The sequence below is a fragment of the Bidens hawaiensis genome, unplaced genomic scaffold (genome assembly GCF_021521415.1).
Source record: "Bidens hawaiensis isolate Kalapana, Puna unplaced genomic scaffold, B.hawaiensis_p1.1 tig00000512_1, whole genome shotgun sequence".
NCBI lineage: Eukaryota > Viridiplantae > Streptophyta > Magnoliopsida > Asterales > Asteraceae > Bidens > Bidens hawaiensis.
In genome coordinates this window covers 4047382-4067987 of record NW_027491033.1, presented here as the reverse complement: position 1 = coordinate 4067987, position 20606 = coordinate 4047382, and the positions used below count along the sequence as shown (strand labels likewise).

At 32.6% G+C, this 20606-nt stretch overlaps 2 pseudogenes across 2 annotated transcripts; one reads left to right on the top strand and one right to left on the bottom strand.

The window, feature by feature from the left end:
- The first annotated feature begins 3272 nt into the window (after positions 1 to 3272).
- LOC143634442 (lysine histidine transporter-like 8) lies at positions 3273 to 12464 on the top strand (annotated as a pseudogene). Its single transcript, XR_013153855.1, has 5 exons — positions 3273 to 4054; positions 4515 to 4655; positions 6437 to 6866; positions 11524 to 11655; positions 11979 to 12464. The product of XR_013153855.1 is annotated as a lysine histidine transporter-like 8 (transcript).
- Positions 12465 to 13985: 1521 nt separating this feature from the next.
- Positions 13986 to 16637, bottom strand: LOC143631610 (lysine histidine transporter-like 8; annotated as a pseudogene). Its single transcript, XR_013153393.1, has 4 exons — positions 16369 to 16637; positions 16166 to 16299; positions 14847 to 15413; positions 13986 to 14473 (listed from the first exon to the last, which is right to left on the bottom strand). The product of XR_013153393.1 is annotated as a lysine histidine transporter-like 8 (transcript).
- Between the last annotated feature and the right edge of the window lie 3969 nt (positions 16638 to 20606).

Here is a 20606-nt window from a genome sequence, read left to right as displayed (position 1 = left end):
GGTGCGTGAACGATCTTGGGATATTGCACGTATCGCCAAGGATAGTGACTGTCAAGTAGTTATTAGTGTGTATGATTGTTGTGTGACTTACTTATTATGTAAATGATGAAATGATATGAAGTGTGTTGTAGACAAGTAGATGATAGTGTGATAGAAGTGGTAAGGGGTCTATTAAGAGTGTTAGTGGCATGACGATAGTACGTGGTAGGGTAAGCCTATACGTGCCTTCGTTATTTAAGTAGCATAACGTGAGTGCGTGGTAGTGTAAACCTATACGTGTCCTCGTTATTAAGTGGCATAACGTGAGTGCGTGGTAGGGTAAGCCTATACGCGTCCTCATTATTAAGTGGCATAACGGGAGTGCGTGGGAGGGCAAGCCTCAATGTGCTTCCGTAAACAAGTGGCTAAGTGGTTAGGGGCAGTTAAGTGGTAAGGTGAACAGGTTAGACCGTGGATTATGTGTCTTCGGATACATATATGATGTATGAAGTGGTTGTATGATGAGTTGCTTGATTAACTAGAACTCAATCAGCGTAGCTGACTTTTAGTATGCACGCAGGTGATTTGATTAAAGAGTTGACATGAGGTTGGCACATGGCATGGATTGAACGGCTGGCATCTAAAGATATAAAGAAAAGAGGTTTAAATATAATGTTTTGGGTTATGATATCAAAGAAAAGGATTTAATGTTTTGTAACGAATGGATGATGTTTTATATTCCGCGAAAAGTTATAATGAACTCTGATTTGTAAGAACTGTGTTTATGAGTAAATCCGACGCTAAAGTAGGGCCACCAGGAACGGGGCCTTACATGTACACCGGGACAGAGCAACATTTAGAGGGCAGCATGAGGGGATATCACGGATATCGCATTTGGTTAACAGGGCGGTATAGGGGGGAAAGTGGGCAATGTTTGTCAGACAAACATATACACAAAATATATATATATATATATATATATATATATATATATATATATATAATATGGTAAAAGGACTTTAAAACACAACTTAGTTTTATAAAGGAGGTATTTAAATCCTAGTTTCCTACGTGGCGATGACGTGCAAGGAAGCCTCTCCATAGCACACAACCTAATGGACAAATTGTTGACTTTGACTGGTCAAAATGCACATTTTTAGTCATTTTCCGTTTATCAAACGACATATCGATCAAAGGCAACAGTTGAGGATATATATATATACATATATAGGGAGAGGATTATGAGAGAACTCCATTTTATGGAGAGAACTAGAGAACTAATAAAGAAGTGTTTTTAATTTAATTAAAAAAAATATTTTTATAAATTTTTTCTTTCATCCTTCTTATATATTATTATTCTTCACCACAAAAAAAATAAAAATAAAAAAAAAATAAATAAAATTAACGAGTAATGCATATATGCAATACACCGACTTTTTTTATAATGCATATGTGCAATAGTGTGAATTTTGATATTTGAAATAGTGTTGAATAGCATATATATAGTTGTTTGTATTGTTTATTTGCAATAGTGTTATATTATATACAAAAATTAAAAAAATCGATATAGTGCATATGTGCATTAGTGTTATATTACATATATGCGATAATGTGTTTTGCATACAATTATTAGTGTCGTATTTGCATATATTCAATAGTGTGTATTGGATAATGCAATTGTGTTGTATTATATGCAATAAAACACTATTGTATATATGCAATAGGCATTAGTGCACATATGCACTACAGTATTACACCGACAAGTTTTTTTTTTAGTATCAATATCATCTTATTAGAATGAGGAAAGAAAAAAAATCACAAAATAATTTTTTTTAAAATAGTTAAAAATAATTCTTTACTAGTTCTCTCTTTAAAAGGAGTTCTCTCTAGATCCCACCCCTACATATATATATATATACATATATATATAGGATTCATTTCCTTTGAGAACCACTTTGAGTTTTAAGAACTCGAAAAAACTCAACGTAACAAATTTTCTTTCGAATTTTTTTTACACATGTGTAATACGTAAGTGTAAGTGATGTACAAAAAATTACGGTATCTTTTTACACACCGAATCGACTTTTTACACATGTGTAACTAACGTTTAAACTTGTGTAATTATCAAAAATACTTATTCTCTCTCATGCTTCAAATTTAATTAAATTTAATGTCAGCCACATATTTCATATCATTTAATTAAATGTGTGGTTCAAAATTGAATTCTTAAAGTTATTAAAACTCACCATGGTTCTCAAAATAACCCTCCCCTATATATATATATATCTATACTATATATAATATAGGAGTTATGGACCTCTTAAATTTTAAGAGGTACCACTCTTATTGCATGTCACACAAGTAATAATGCATAAAGTTTTAAAAATTTAGGGGCAATTTAGTCTTTGCTCATTCAAAAATAAGTTACAATAATGGTCCTTCAACTTTAATCAAGTTTTGTTAATTTATTAAATAGTTACATATTTCCCCTTAATTCTAAACCAACTACCCCCATGACTCTTTAACGACCGTAACTTTTTAACTATTTAATATTTTTTCTAAAAAAATATACCATAAAAACGAGCATTTTATTCTCTTTAATTTGAGTATGGTATTGCTATAGTTTATTAATTTTTAAAAAACTAACATGTTACGCGATTACCATTTATTATCGGCAACTGGTCGGACAGGTTCGGCTAATGGTGTTGGAATGGGTTCGATTGGAACATGTTAATACAAAAAGGGTTAATTTAGTTCATCCTGGGATGAGTTTAGATCGAAAGGGTTCATGTCAAAATGGAATTCGGGTTGGAACTGGTCCGTCAAAACGGATTGGGTTAAAAAGTAGTTTATTTGAAATTACTATACATTTCATCTTTGTTTCTTGCTTGTCGCCACCAGTTACACGCGTTTAAGCATCAGTTACATGGATGACATACCGAGTTGCTCACGTATAGACATTATGTGATGCGCTTACTGGCACCGGCTACATGTCCGATGCCACGTTAAATGCATACCACCGTCAGGTTACTTACATACTGTTGCGAGGTTACAAACATACTAACACCAATTACGTTTGTGCGTACACCGCTGCATCGCGCGGGCAACTGACTAGTATATATATATATATATATATATATATATATATATATAGAGAGAGAGAGAGAGAGAGGGGGGGGGGTATCGATGTAGTACAAATCGTATTTTTTGGTATAATAGACATCATGTGTTTATGTTAATCTCTGATTTTGTTCTAGTGATTTTGCATCTTGAAAAGTTTAGTCCAACATGTTCATTAATTTCCAGAACATATTTATTATGTTCATAAGATATATATATTCAAATGAAGAGACAACATGGGACAGGAGAGAGTGACAAGAATATCTAAAGATAAAGATACATTAAACCAACTCATATTATCGAATTGGTTGATTTAGAAATGATATTATACATTTATACCTGTCATTTTTATATTGCCACGCACAGGTTTTAAATTGCCATGCATTATGGCCATTCATTCACATATTAGCTAAACGTTTTAAATCTACCTGTCTTGACCTCTCTCACTTTCTATGATCCTATTTATACACTAATCTCCCCGCAGTTCAACATCCAAGTGATCGACTACCAACATTAGCAATATGATCGGTCAAGTTGGATCGAACCCAATAACCTCATCTCCTTCGACGCAACATCCTGACTCTCCACCTTTATCTTTATCACCAGACCACCCAAACTCCACCACCGAACCAAAAACCAAAAATGAGATAACGTTTTCGACCACCCCAATCATTGGTTCACCTGACAGACTGATGACCAGCATACCTCCTAGTGGTGCTAGGACACCCACAAGAACTAATATCAAGTCAAGAAATATAACACCAAAGTTTTTGACACCTTTGACTAGTTTTTCCAAAACAGCTCTTCACCTCACAAAATTGGATCCAAAAGATGCATGGCTGCCTATTACTGAATCAAGAAATGGGAATGCTTATTATGCTGCTTTTCATACACTTTGTGCTGGGATTGGGATTCAAGCCCTTATTCTTCCTGTTGCTTTCACCATTCTTGGCTGGTAATTTACTCAATTTTCCATCTCTTAGTTACATTTCTAGCTAGCTAGGTAGGGATGTTTTTCATGTTGTTGAAGTGAAAAATTAAGAAACAGTAAACCTGGCGGTTAGGGGCTGATATTCTCACCTTGCGTTTTAGCAAAAGTTTATGAAATTTATTTAAATTGTTTTATACGCTTATAATCATTTTAAGTTATGTTATATATACTAGTTTATACATTTGAAAACTTTAGAAAAATTAGAAACAATTTTGGTTCTAATAAGATATTTTACCATTTATAATCGGACTGGGTTAAGGTCAAGGTAACCGAAACTAATATGCACTTGGTAATAAGCATATCTACGCGGAAGCTAATACATATATGTATGGACTTGTTGCCTAAGTACCCTTAAATTAAACTATTATCCTTATTTTAATCTAGACTAGCAAAGCTGTTTGTGTAATGTATATGACTAATACAGGGCTTGGGGTGTCATAACCTTGACATTGACTTTCATATGGCAACTTTACACTTTGTATTTGCTGGTAAATCTTCATGAATCACCTGAAGAGGGAGTGCGTTACAGTAGGTACATGCAACTCGCTAAGGCCGCGTTTGGTAAGCAAATTTATTTTATCAATTTCTAATTATCATATAGATAGTAACGACTACCGAAGAATGGCATTGATGTATATATATAACATCATTCCAGGTAAACATTTTTGTTGTTTACCAAAAAAGCTAATCCGCTTTCCAAATCATATCGACTTAATTAAAAGTAATGTATTTTTATATAATTGTTTTGTTAATATATTTAGATGCAACGTTTCATATATGTACCCCACACCTAGATTTTTATTGCACACCCCCTATGAAAATATCAAACAAGAGTGTTTTTTTTTTTATTATTTGTCATGCATTTGTTGAAAGGTGAGTGTAAGAAGTAAATTAATCTGATATTATTAATCCTAAGTTAATTCTATTGGACAAGATTAACCTTAACTCATGAAATATTTATAGATTCTCATAACTTTTAATGTATTTCCTTTCATATATATATATATATATATATATAGGGTTTGTATCATTTAAGAACTCTAAAAAAGTTAAAAACTCTTAGGAACTCTACACAATAAATATTTTTTTTAATTTTATTTATATATTAACATTATTTAAAAGTAGTTTTATCATATTTTATATAAAAAATTTTGATTACATATATTAATCACAAGTTTACATATATGTAAAATTTATAAACTAACAAATTTACATAGGTGTAAAACAAAACAAAGATATGTATAAAAACTAATTTTCAAAATTGTAATCGTAAACTTAGATATAACAAAATAATAAAACTAAACTCAAATAACATTAATATACAAAAATTTTATAAAAAACGTTAGTTTTAAAAGGTTCCTTCAAGTTCTTAAATAATTTAACAGTTTTGTAATGATACTCATTCTATATATATATATATATATATATATATATATATATATGTGTGTGTGTGTGTGGTAAGGATCCTAAGAGAACCCTTTTAAAATTGAGAACTTTGAGAACCATTTTTTACCGCTAAAAACACCTTTAAAAAATATTTTAAAAAAATCATAAAACAAAAAATAACAAAAATTTGATAAAAGTAAAAAAAACCAAAATTCTTATATTTCATTCCGGTTTCATTAAAAAAACGCCGTATTATACACATATGTATAATTTTATTTAATATTTAGTTACGTAATATACATATATGTACAATATCATTTATCTTAAATTATACATATGTGTATAAAAACATGTAAATGTACGTATAAGTATATATATATTATACATATGTGTATATAATTTAGCTAAACAAATTTTTTTTTTGAAACCGGGATGTTAAAATAAGATTTTTGGTTTCTTTACTTTTTTCATTTTTGTGTTTTTTTTATTTTATGAACTTTTTTTATTTTTGGGTTTTTTTGGCCCAAAATGGTTCTCATAGTTCTCAATTTCAAAAAAGTTCTCTTATGATCCTGATAATATATATATATATATATATATATAAACACAATGAAAAATGAACCCTGTTAAGCTTTTTTAATGACATGACCGGACTACTTACGTTGAAAAAGTTTTGCTTACTTCAAATCAAGAGGGATACATAATACAAGTGGCCTACATTTCTAATTAACACTCGATTGAAGCCCTTAAGAACTAATGGGATTAACTTACATGGTTAACTTTCAGTTAATAACTTTCAATTAACATGGCATACATTTCGAACACTTTGTTTGTAGCATGACACATGTTTTTGCCACAAAAGTTATCTACATCATTAAATAAAACAAACAAAGTTAACTTTACGTATAGAGCAATTATATCCTTTGGGTGTCTAACCAAACTTATAATGTCTTGCGCAAGCGTAAGATTAGGGAGGATCCTAGCTAAATTTTCCATCTTGTACTTATCTATTGGTACATGTGTTGCATGTATCATCATTGGAGCATCAACATCCAAGATATTCTTCCAAATTGTCTCTGCGGACGACAAATGTGATCCAGAGAAGCTGACCGTTGTAGAATGGTACTTGGTGTTTACCTGTGGTGTAATAATCCTCTCTCAACTGCCAAATCTGAACTCGATAGCCGGCATATCGTTAGTTGGGGCATTCAGCGCCCTCGGATATTACACAACAATTTGGGCTGTATCGGTAGCTAAAGACAGACTTCCAGATGTTTCATATAAGCCGGTTAGGGTTGGGACCAGAGTTACTAGGTTTTTTGATGTCCTAAATGCCCTTGGTATCATTGCTTTTGCATTTAGAGGTCACAATCTTGTATTAGAGATTCAGGTAAACAATTTATTTCTCCTCTTTTATATGGTAGTTGATATATATTGCACTAAATTTATTATTACAAGAAGTAATATAAGGATATATTTTGAGAACATTAAAATAGTAGTTCGTCCTACTTTAATAAATTTTTATGCTCATTGTAGTAAAATAAAAAAATATTAAAGATTTCTTATAATTTATATCGAGAATAAAATTAAAAAGTAATAGGGTATATTTTAAAACATTAAGATTTGATCATTACGTTGGCGGACTTAATACTAAAATATCGAGACGACCAACTTAATTTTTAATAACTAAAATTACTTTTTTATATTCAAATTTAATAATAAATGATGACTTATACTATAAATTGTTAAGTTTAACCGACTTTTGCTTTATGAGGCATTTACATGTTTCTATTTCTATTTCCTAATTTTATTAATTACATATTTTTACAAATTTAAAAATATAATTATATATTTTCCTTTCCTAAAATACATATATTACATATATATTTATTTTATTAAAATTAACTTGTTTAAGACTATTTTACCCTTGTCCATTTTAGAACCCCTGCCCTTTTCTTCCTCATCCTAAACCTACCTTCAGTTGCCATCACCACAAATAAACCTTTTGAATTAAACACCAATAATTTATATGTAAACACGGACATGAGTATAAATTTAACCCAAATATATGCAACTTATCTAAATTGAAATAGACAACAATAACCAAAATACCAAATTTAGTCTACAGTAATGTGATGCCAATTAAAATGAAGTTTCAAATCTGTTTTTACAAAATTTGGACAAATTGGAAATGAAATAAACAATCGTAGGGTAAATGAAGTCACCTGAGTCCAGTGTCTTAAAAAACGGTTTTTTACTAGTACCGGTTGTTGGTTTAAAAATATAGGTACAACTGGTTGAACCGGGATGTATCGTGAGATTCAACGGATTAATTAGTTTACCTATAATTCCTTATAAATACTTTCCCCGTCCCATTATAAGTGTCATAGTTTGATTTTTTAAGTCTTTCTTGTTTAACTTTGACCGACAATATTTTTGTTTGTGTTATATAATACTTGATGTAAAATATATGAATGGATTGGGTTTTTAATGTATTTTACATTGATATAATTTTCATCAAATATTATATGACACGAACAAAATTATTTACAGTCAAGGTTGCAAAGGAAAGCCTTGAAAAGTCAAACTATGACACTTATAATGGGACGAAGGAAGTACAACTTTAACTCAAAAAATAACTCAAAAGTACATTAATAAACATCACACGTGAACCAAACATCACACATGATCAATGACCGAGTCAAATAGGAATATTTGTACCTTGTATATGAAATTAATCAATTACAAAAGATGTTAAGAAACCAACCTTGCATTTCCATGATACAAAATTGGTTGATTAACGAATCATCGTTTACTATTTTTAGTTGTTTCATATTTATCCGCTATGTTAAAAGTCATTTCTTGAAAATATGGGCCGCAACAAATATTAAAAATCCATTGGGTTTAAATTGGTATTTAAAAAAAACCGGTGGTTCGATATTCTAGTAAATCGCCCTAAAATACCGGGTTTTAAATACCGTCTGCCTTACTAAAATCCGATATAACTAGTTCGATTCAACCGGCCGATACGTACCGATTTTTAAAACATCGCTTGAGTCCAACTTTGAAAGAAAAGGGGATTAATTGGCAATTACGTGTTTTAAGAATATGCGAGCTTTTTGGTTTGTCTTCACCATTTGCTATTCCGGTGAATGTTATCGGTATTCCGACAAGTGTTGTTGGTATTCCGCAACACACAAAATCCTCTCTTCTTGTTCTCTGTAAATTATAAGTGTTGTCGGTATTCCGACGGATCCCAAAACCCACAAAAACACCGTGCAAATCGAAAACTACATTGAATATGGAGCATCGATACAACAAATCAAAGTCAATCATTATGGGATTTTTATGCAGAAATTAAAGAACAAACTTTAATAGTCGTTTCTGCTAGCATGGAGGAGGGTGAATATATGGACAATGGACGCTTGGTTTGTTTTTTAGGTATTTCAAAATGGTAAGGGTAAAATAATAATTGCATACTAATAAGGGAAATATGAGGGAAATATGAATTTATAATTTGGCTTATCAGTGCCGAATCTAACAATTTTAGTTACATGGGCAAAAATCGGAAATTTTAGTCATAGAAAGAGGATACATACATATTAAATAAATAAATAAATAAATAATAAAAATAAACAAAAAACACTTATTTTTTTTTATCGCGGCAGGGTAAAAAGAATATATGTTTTATGCCTGCAGTGAGTTTAAAATATGTAACTGGCCCAAGTGGGACATATTTTCCCCTCCTTTCTTTCGATAAGCACAAACAACTATTTCAATTGTTATATTCAATCATCTTTAACGTTTTGTTTTGTTTTTTCTTCACGTGTTTACATGTGGTTTATATTCTTTTTATATATTCTATTCTTAACAAATTTATGTTACTTAAAGTGTTATCATGAATATATCTAATATCATCAAGAAATTCACAAAAATTACACCCATGTTATATTCCCAGTCAAAACACATGCAAAAAGACGCAAATAACACGTAACACACTAATAAGACAAAACACTTAATGGTTTATTTCTACCTTTGTATGTTTCGTTAATTAGTATCGTTTTAATTTCCTGTAGTTGAACACCTAGATACTTGCTTGGTGTTTCCTCCTTTTTGGTTTAATATATTTGGTTTTAATTTAAAAAAGCAAAGGAGGGTAGATGGCTAATTATTTCGAAGAAATAATTAGCAAATTTTGGTTTAATATATTTGGTTTATTTCTACCTTTTTATATATTCTATTCTTAACAAATTTATGTTACTTAAAGTGTTATCATGAATATATCTAATATCATCAAGAAATTCACAAAAATTACACCCATGTTATATTCCCAGTCAAAACACATGCAAAAAGACGCAAATAACACGTAACACACTAATAAGACAAAACACTTAATGGTTTATTTCTACCTTTGTATGTTTCGTTAATTAGTATCGTTTTAATTTCCTGTAGTTGAACACCTAGATACTTGCTTGGTGTTTCCTCCTTTTTGGTTTAATATATTTGGCTTTAATTTAAAAAAGCAAAGGAGGGTAGATGGCTAATTATTTCGAAGAAATATTCTTACAAGGCTTAAACATTACATAAAAAAGTATAATATAAAAAACACGTACGAAATATATTAAATTGTTGAATAAAAGATTTGTGAAATGTTTTCACTGTTAAAAACATATATTTCACTGTAACAGATCAAATTGTAATTAGTTAAATATCCTGATTATATAATATATACGAAAGATGTTAAATCCGTAAAAAAAACTATTGAAAGTTTTCAAGTTTGTATCATTTTAACACTAAATTATTCTTTGCTTGAATATATATGTTATAAAAAGGCATATAATTAAAAAAGACTAATTAGTTATATATCGTGATTATTGATAGTCAAATTAAAATATTACAACGGTAGGAGGTACCGAGGTAGGGGTGTTAAAATAATCCGAATTCGTATCCAAAATATCCGAAAATATGAATTATCCAAAAATTTAGAAATCCGAAATTTCGATTCGGATTTGGATAGTGATTTTGAAAACTTTCAGATAGTTCGGATATGAAAACTTTCGGATAGTTTGGATATCCGAACTATCCAAAATTTGTTTTAATTATTAAATAATAAATATTATTTATAAATTTCGGATAAATTTTGAAAATTTCGGACACTTTTCGGTAGGATGAGATTGGGACCGTACCGGCACCGACAGGTCCCGGTCCCGAAAATTGCGAATTCTTGTTACCGATACCGGTACCGAAATATTCGGTTCGGTACCGGTACCGATACGGGACCGGGACGGTACCGGGATTGAAGGTAAAAATTCGGGAAATACCGATCCCGTCCCGTATTGTACCGGTCCCGGTCCCGTAGCAGTACCGAAACTCAAAAAATTGGTACCAGTACCGACGGTACCAAATCGGTAGTACCAGTACCGATTTTGCTAATCCCTACTTTCGGACGCTCATATAAAAGAAATATTATTAAAGAGATTTTAAAGTCCGTTAACATTTTAACTCACTTTACTTTTAGCGTCGTTTAATCCATGAATAGAGTGGTGTCCCACTTGTTAACTTTTGTCAAATCAGCTTTAACGCCCTGGCCGATTAACTATACCCGAGAGACTAATATTACGGTTTTTCGTCGTGCATATGTATCTCCAAATTGAGCATGTTTGGGATTGAATTTGAAAAATGCTTATCAGCTTATTGGTCTTTTTAAAAAGCCAAAAAGTTTAAATGTGTTTGACAATCACAAAAAACTTTCTTATTGTAGTTTTTTGAAATGGTTAAAAAGACAGTTTTTCAAAAGCCCCGAATCCTGTCTTTTCAAAATGACTTTTTGAAAAAACACATAAGCTAATAAGCATTTTTCAAACTCAATCCCAACAATTGGAGGCCACGTTTCGCTTTAATTAAATTTTAAAATTAAATGTATGAATTACTTCATAAACGTTTTGGTTGAATAACTAAAATACTTATATATACAATTTGCATGCATGCATACGTACACACCGTTATCCATGTTCTAATCGGATATAAACCATGTAAATAAATTGTAGGCAACGATGCCTACAAGTAAAGCTCATCCATCACAAGTACCAATGTGGAAGGGTATCAAATTTTCTTACACACTCATAGCATTGTGTTTGTTCCCGCTTGCAATTGGAGGCTATTAGGCGTATGGTAATTTGGTAAGTTATTTTTTCCCCTTGGAGGCCAAGTCAAAATGAGAAAAAAAAAACTATGAAAAAAACCAAGTAGAGTCGTAGGGCTTCCTTGGACTTGATTCTTGCTTGCCATGTCCGATGACTAATTTTATGCCTAAAAAGATTTTTAGCTTTCCAAGACTATTGCTTGAATAAAACACAAGTCATGATTTGGTTTATATGAGCGACTATAAGACCCAAGCTTAAATACAAACATACTGAAAAATACAAATAACTTATAATAAAAGGTGTAGGGATAATCTGTCGAAATGACTTTTAAAAAACTCATTCGCGATGTTATTGGACAGATTCCACCGAGTGGCATGTTGACCGCACTATTCGTGTACCATTCACAAGACGTGGCGAAATCAGTCCTTGGTTTAACAAGCATACTTGTGATCTTCAACGCACTAAGCTCATTTCAAATCTATGGAATGCCAACATTCGACGAACTGGAGTCATTATATGTCAGAAAGTTCAAAAAGGCTTGTACGTGGTGGCAAAGGATGATCATAAGAACCGCCTTCGGATTCACTTGTTTCTTTATAGCGGTGGCAATCCCATTTCTAGCCAATCTAGCCGGATTGATTGGTGGCATTGCTTTGCCTGTGACACTAGCATACCCATGCTTCATGTGGATAAAGATCAAGAAACCAAAAGTCTATAGCCCAGTTTGATGGCTACATTGGGGACTAGGAATTCTTGGAATGATGTTGAGTGGGCTACTGATTTCAGCTGGGATCTATGTCGTCATTCATGACGGTGTCAATTTAAATTTCTTCAAGCCTGTGTAATGTTATGGAATGAGAGTTTCCATGGCCCAAATTTACTTTGGACAAATTCTTAGCCAACTTGCAAGTTATTTTTTGTGTGTGGATGTAATTGAGTTTATTAACATTTTTTTTATAATATTGTTTGAATACGGTTCCAAAATTTTCAAAATTTAAACACGTACCAAAAGAATTGAAGAGTTCACATACTTGTTAAAAATAGTTGAAATCTAAAACTGAATATTTACAAAGTATGGGGTGTGTAAGTTGAAACCAATGAATATATTTAAAAGGAGATACGTTGACATTATGTATAGTTCATACCAATGTAATGCGTAAGTTATCAAGAGGTTTTAGCTCAACTGAACATTGAATCATGAAGGGAGAGAATTTTTAGACGACGGGTTTTTCCTGAAACAGGAGATAGTGGGCTTAGGCTACCCAACATTGTCTTCGATCACAGACATATGATGTCATCTTTTATTCGTTGGCCGTTCAAGAAAAAATTGGAGATCCACCACATTAAACCAAAAAATGAGCTTCTAAACTAACATCTAGCCTATCATCTCGATTTGGGGGTGTTTTACGTTAAATATACATCACTTGCTCAAGGTTAAAGGAGTACTGATCAACATCTAGAATAACCTTATAAGCAATAAGAAAACGAAACAGTTTCAACTTACCAAAAAATGAAGTTCTCCCAAAATTAGTAAATCTATTGTTTTATTATATAAAATTCATTAGCTAATAGAAAGTTTTCGAAACACAGCCGTATTTTAAAGCTTCAATCTATATTTTTGTGGTTTCAAAGCGAAACTGGGCTTCAATTCACGCATTGCTAAACTATTGGATGAGTTCCCCCATCAACTTTTAAAAAGCATTAGGTCTACAATTTTCTTAACTCAAAACGGAAGCTTTTCGTTAACAAATCGTGATATCATTCAAGAAAAGCTATATCTTTTAACCTGACATCGATGATATATAGATCAATATTTGGTCCATGCTCAACCTCACACAAAAATTCTGTTGTTTAATTTTTTTAAACTACATCGATCTTATGAGACCATAGGCTACTGCAAACGATATATCAAACTATGTACCCACGATTTGTATGCATTTGGTTGTAGAAAAATATGGGAATGACCTTCCTACAACAACCCATGTATATTAGTCACAAATACAAACTGGGCACTCTTGCAGCTTATACATCATATTGATGTTTTTGTGTGCCAACATATACGGAGTATAATTGTTTTCTACGACTAATAAGTTATTTGAAAGAATATATATAGGTTTGGATTAAATACAAATCAAATTAACGTGCTAACTGTGCAAATCAAGTAGCGTAATTATATATACAACATATTGTAATTATAGTATAGTATAATTATAACATAGTGTAATTACATTACGATGCAATTACATAATTACACTATTTTTTTAGTTTGTATGTTAACTCTCCCCCACAGTAAGTATAAAACCTCATTTATCTTAGTTAAATTCAAGAATTTTCTCGTTCTGATTCCGAGTTGAACTGGACTCATTTTAATGTGGATGGAAGAAGTTGGCATCTAAACCTCTACCGACCAAATTCCATACAGCACCAACAACTACCAAAACACTTAGTGTTGTGCCTAAACAACCAAGTGAAAGGTTAACCCACCACTTTAGGATCTCATTGGTGGTCTCTTGATTGCAATCCACATGAGAGACGGGTAACCGAACGTCAAATACAAGGAAATCCCTCCTATAAATAGTGCCAGGCTTGGCAGAAATGGGAACAACACTGATATAAAGAAAGTCAAGCCTCCAAAGAAAATCCGGATGCCCACGCGGATAAATTTTGAGCATTCATGTCTTGTTTTGGTTACGTATGCGCGCTCTAAGTTGTCGTAGATCACCATGCTGTATATTTGGAAAGCAGTGACGCAACTTATGATAATTTGCATGTATATGAGACCAAGCACTGATTTTGATGTGTGGTAGTCAAGGGTGGTTGAGATCGCGGTTAGCATTCCTCCGTTGGTTGGGACCTGAAATCGTAAAAGTATTAAGTACATTAAAGTATTGGAAGGTTGTTAATAACAACTTTTAGTTTTTTTGGAATTGAAAGGTGATTTAGGAACCTCATCGGTACTTCTTGTGTTTTCGTTGGGTCTTTGTACTTTTACACACTTCGCTACCTCTGTAAGCGATGTGGAAGGCGAACTTCATAAAGTTAGAGGAAATCGGTTATGTTTGAGAAACGAAAAAAACTTTATGGAATTCGCTTACAGGGTAGCGAACAATATATATAGAGCTACATAAATTTACTAAAGAGAAAAATGGAAAGACACCTAGTTGTAATAGTTTCTAAACAACCTACTTTAACAACAAAATCTAGATGTTTTAGTTTTAATATATAACCTTGTTTCCGAATGCCCAATATCCAACAATTGCTATGGGGAAGAAACACATTGCAATAATAAGATATGATGCTACCACTCCTTTCAACATGAACTTCGATGACGTCCGATTTGGGGTTGATGGCATTGTACCCTGTATCTCTAACACAATATTATGTCCTCTAAATGCAAGTGCAATGATCCCAAATGCATTAAAGATACCCCGAACTCGACCAGACTCGGTTGTGACTGCTTCCGATGGATCATAGACCACGCCATCTACCTTTCCTTTAGCAACTAACATGATCCATAAAACCGTACAATATCCAACAGCCATGATTGCTCCAAGAAACGAAACCAAAGATACCGAATGCAAGTTTGGGCAGAATAGAGACACAATAATTGCAATAGAAATGAAAACCAAGAACCATTCTGTTGTTGTCAAAGGGTGCTTGGAAGAACAATCTCTACAAAAGAGTTGATAGAAAAGCTTCATGGTTTCACCTCCTGTGATTATGAACAGCAAACACGAGCCTCCGGAAAGATACAGCACTGGGAAAATGGCTAAAAACTTTCCCCAACTTTACACCTACAAAAGTCAATCAAAAAGTGGACCCTCATGTTACTTTTGTAATAATCCATTTTTATATGTTGAATAGTTGGGGTGGGAAAAAAATTTCAAATGGGTTATTTTAACTTAATATGAATAGTTTTAAAAATAAAATAAGTTCAGGATGGATTAAACGAATTTTTTCAGTGAGGTCAAAATGAGTTAGGAAATGCTAGTGATAACGAGTTTGTTTATTGGTTAGAATGGAATAAAACAATCTGCATCCTATTTTTGTCAAACAAAACCTATGAAGCCGAATAAAAACTGAGAAATCGAAACCGAAAATATCAATCCTGAGCAGTTCCCGAAACTGGCCAAAACGAAAAAAAGAACCGAAAAAACCCTGAAATACCGAACCTGAACCGAGACAAAACCAAGTTTTTTTTAATGAACGAGGACGATGGAGAAAACATTTTTGTTGTTTTACTTTTTTCATTTTTTATTTATATTTTAAGTTATTATTTTTTATTAATGTTTTTCAATTTTTTTGAGAGGTTTTTGAAACTCTTTATATTATAACCGTTACTTGGGTTAAGATGTGTAAACTTTACCTATCTTGACTCATACCTATCCTAACATCTTTTAAAAAAAAACAACGCATCCTGACCTAAACCCGACCGAAACTCATTTTGAACAATCATCCAATCCAACCCAACTCATTCATATTGCCACCTCTATCGAACAACATAAAGATCGAATGGTATACAGAGGAAGTTTTGTTATAATTATACCAAAAGCTGCCATGGAAAGTTGAATGTATCTACTGAAACGAGTGCCCGGGACAGATTCGTGAAGACTCACTAGCAATCCAATGGTGTAGAGCTGCCACACAAATGTCGCAAACAAACTCACAATCCCCCAAAACCTGTAAGGAAAAATTTATAGTTTAGTTTATTACGTAAAGCCATAACGCGTCTAATAGATATATTCGTACCAGCCAAGATATACGAAGGCGAGAGGGAGAGAGAGTGTTTGGATTCCGATCCCAGAGGAAAGCAAATGGAAGGTGGCAGTGGAAGAATTCCCTCTTCTTGATTGGGTGATCGGAAGCCAATCGTCTGGTGGTTGATACATGATCTCATCATCATTCGGGACCTCTGACTGCATGCGCTTCTTTACGATTTCACCATCATCGTTCATGATATGGATCCTGCTGTCAAAAGCCACTTCTTCTTCCCTACATCCTGCCAATATCTCAGTCATATGTCCTTAATTATTTACACCTGTTTCACCTCCACTCTGTATGTTGTGTGTATGAAGAAGAAGAAGAAGAAGTAGATGAATATATAAATCACATTTATTAGTGGAGTATGGTGACGTAAGTACTTAGACGAGTGAGCTTACGATTATCACACATGATGGCTAACCTTTCTATTATATAGTAATAAATATGCAACGACTATTCTATGTATATCAATTATTTAAAATCTGATTGTGAAGTAGCTAGGTCACAAGATATCCGTGTGCTACCTTTCTTTTAAAGACTTTTAAACCCCCCTTTAGATTTCATACTCATTTCTCATTTTTTTTTTCACATTTTCATCAATTATGAAGGATATAATATTGATATCATGTATGAATGAGGGTTAAATGTCAACAACCAAGAAGTATAAGGGGTGAACCGGACTATGGGTTTAAATTGTGGGCCAGTTAAGATAAATTTTATGAGGAGTGTCCAGAGATAATATTTAGGATTTATTAATTAGTAGTTTCAGTGTCATTAGAAAGTAGAGTTAAGAGTAGAAAATAAGTAAATAGGTAGTAAGTAAATAGGTAGTATAAATAGGGGTCATGTGTAAAAGTTTTATTTGTTGTTTTCAACTAAAAAGACTTGTGGCTATTTTGATTCCAACAAATTATTCATAATGCATGTGCGTGCATTAATTTGTAACATTCCAAAACGAATAAAATATTACGGGACTTTTATAGCATTCTTCTATGAAAATAAATTATATAACATTTATTTACAAAAGAGGATTGATAAAAGCAATAATATACAAGTCTAATCACGAATTTAAAATGCATACCAACTCAACGATGAAAAATATAGTTTGCGCTGGGTGGGCATGGGTCGGGTAAATTATTTTTTCACTATTAGTTCTATATCAAATGGTTTAATTTTCCTCATATATATAAAAAATAGCATTTGGTCCCCCGTTGTGGGGCGGGGCGGCTTATAACATAATCACATGAAGAGACTTATTACTAGGAGGCTTAGGTGTTTATTTTTTAAAATGTAAAATGTCTGCAGTGTACGAATCACAACTACAGACATTTACATCTATAACAGAAGAGGTGGACCAAACCTCTGTAGTCTACAAAAAGAAGATTGTTTGTTTTTTAACGTTTGCAGACTATTAAAGTAAAACAGAAATTATTAAATAAGCTGAGATTTAAATAAAAAGGTCATTCAACATAGAAATTTAAATAATAGCCAAACAATACTGAAATAATATTCATAGAACCACAATAACATTTTTTTTAAATAATTTGTTCGGTACTTTGCATTAACTGCTTAGCAATTTCATCTTGTAACTGCATGATATACTCTCGATCTGATGCAGTGACATGTGCTTCAACCCCGTCTTCTTCAACATCAACGGGCACAAGAGTATTTCTGAATGACACATTGGGTTGATCGTATTGTGCAAACAACTCTTCGTTCAAACCTTCTTTCCAAATAAAATTATGCAGCGTGAAACATGAAATTGTAATGTTCCTTTGTGTCTCCAACGAAAATGGTGTCATCCTCTTCAATATAGGGAATCTTGCTTTCAAAACACCAAAAGCACGCCCAATGACGTTCCGAAGTTTTGCATGCGCATTTTCTTTATTGGTCAATGCACGTCTCCGACGAAAATCTCCAAGCCAATACCTCACATTACAGTATGGAGCCATAAATCCTCGTGTGTGTGCATACGCGACATCACAAAGATAATATTTCTCTATAAATATATACAAGTTAATTAGAATATTAAACTAAGATAAAAATAATTAACAAACAATAAACATACCTGGTGGTGTACGTGGAAACGGGAATGGCGCATGTGGATCTGATAATGCCTATGATAATATTCTAGAATCATATGCTACCCCTTCCCAGACGGCCACGATGAAGGTAAAAATCATGTTAAAGTCATAAATTGCAAATACGTTTTGATAAAAACCCCCTTTTCCTCTTCCTCTATATAAATCTTGTTGCCTAGTATGGACAATAACATGTATCAAGGTTCCATCTAGTGCACCAACCGCTCCCTTAAAAACTCATCGTAGCCTCTTATTATGTCCTGGAATGTTTGGATTCGGATTGAAAGAAGTTTGTACTATCATATCTTTGACGAAAAACATCATTTTATCCAACACTTCATAAAGAAAATTACGAATTGTTTGCTTTGAGTGTTGAAATCTACGCTTGATAACCACGTAACGTTGATTATGACCGATTATCGTAAAAAACATAGCTATCTTCTCCTCAAACAATACATGCTTACTATCCTTAACGAATAATTTGTTTTAAAAAGTGCACATAGTCGGGCAAATGATTCGCGAGACATACGTAGTAATTCAATGCATTGTTTGGGATTTCCTTGCAATAACTCTAATGTGATACCCCCGTCATAGCCGAATCATTCCTTATTATTCCATTTCCTTAACCAAAAACTTTATCAATGTCAGCTTACTACATGTCTTTTTAGTAAGCTTTTTAGAAGTGTAATACTCACATACCTTTGGAGCTTTCATCAAGTCTCGGACGGAACACATCTAATATCGTGAGCACAAGGTTTAAGTTCAAGCATGTTTCACCATATTTGAATCCCTTAAACCAAGGCTCTGATACCAACTTGTTACATCCTAAATTTGAAAACGACTTGTTAACATATTTTATTGCGGAAAATATGATCCCGGAAATTTCTTTTGTTAACAACATAAAACCAAATTCTATCAACCAAACATCACTTATAATATCCATGCGAACTTGTCTTTTAATCCAAGACCGTACATATTTTAAAACTTATTCATAACCCTTTATCAAAATTTGAAATTTAGACTTTAGGCGTGTATTGGTGTCCAAGTCCGAGCACTTGATCTTCGGGTTTCGATTCCATTTGTGGCTTTAACTAAAGCAATCCAACACCACATATTAGTAATTAACAATATTTAAATATTATATATATATATATATAAAAACATTAAACCCTGAGTAACATTAGCTAAAAGCATTTAAACCAAACCTGGTCCAACGTAGTCTAAAGATTCAACTCATTATGTATCTAAACTCGCCCGATTGATCTCGAGCTTCTCGTACATGTTTCTAATCAACATGATCATAACCCATCAACATATACCAAATTAAATTAATCTTAATGCGATTTCACGTCTCATCTAAATTTCAACTTAGAAATGGTTGCAACTTATCAACATATAATTTAAAACCCATGTAAACAACTTAACAAATCATTTCTCTAATTAAATAATGCTACTAATTTAATATTCACCAATGGGTCTCAACGTCATCTAATCATACTACTTTACTAATATAATCAACATGCGGGTCCGAAACCCAAATCAAGTCGTACTACACAATGCTAGTACTATTTTATTCTAGACACGAGTCATTCCCACTTAGACGTTTGGTTGGGTGAACTTCAAATTGTAACGAGTTAAAACAACCCGTACGCACTATGTATAGTCAAAAGAATCAACATGCAATATAAATGGGTCAAGGAGACCCGTATCCATTTAATAATATGTAAGAAATCAAAATATACTAATAAGACTTACAACTTCTTAAACTAGATGTAAGATAAACTTACCTTTGCTCGTATGTTGCAAGAAACTTGGTGTTGGGAAAAACGATCACCTAGCCACAAACGGTAAACAACAATTGCGGAATTAATCTTCGTTTGGCTAAATTTTTCCCGACCCGAATGAACCAATGAGGATGCGAACAAATAGGGTATTCTAAAGGTAAATATGACACAATAATTTTAGCGTGGAAAACCTCACAAGGCGAGAGTAAAAACGACTACTATAGCCGCTTCAAATCCACTATCACCAATAATGAACAATAAAAAGTCTTCTCTAGATAAAACTAGAGGCATACACAAATCATCATATACATGGAACCATAGTCACTTAAATCGCTCACAGACCCACGAATTTCGTATTGGT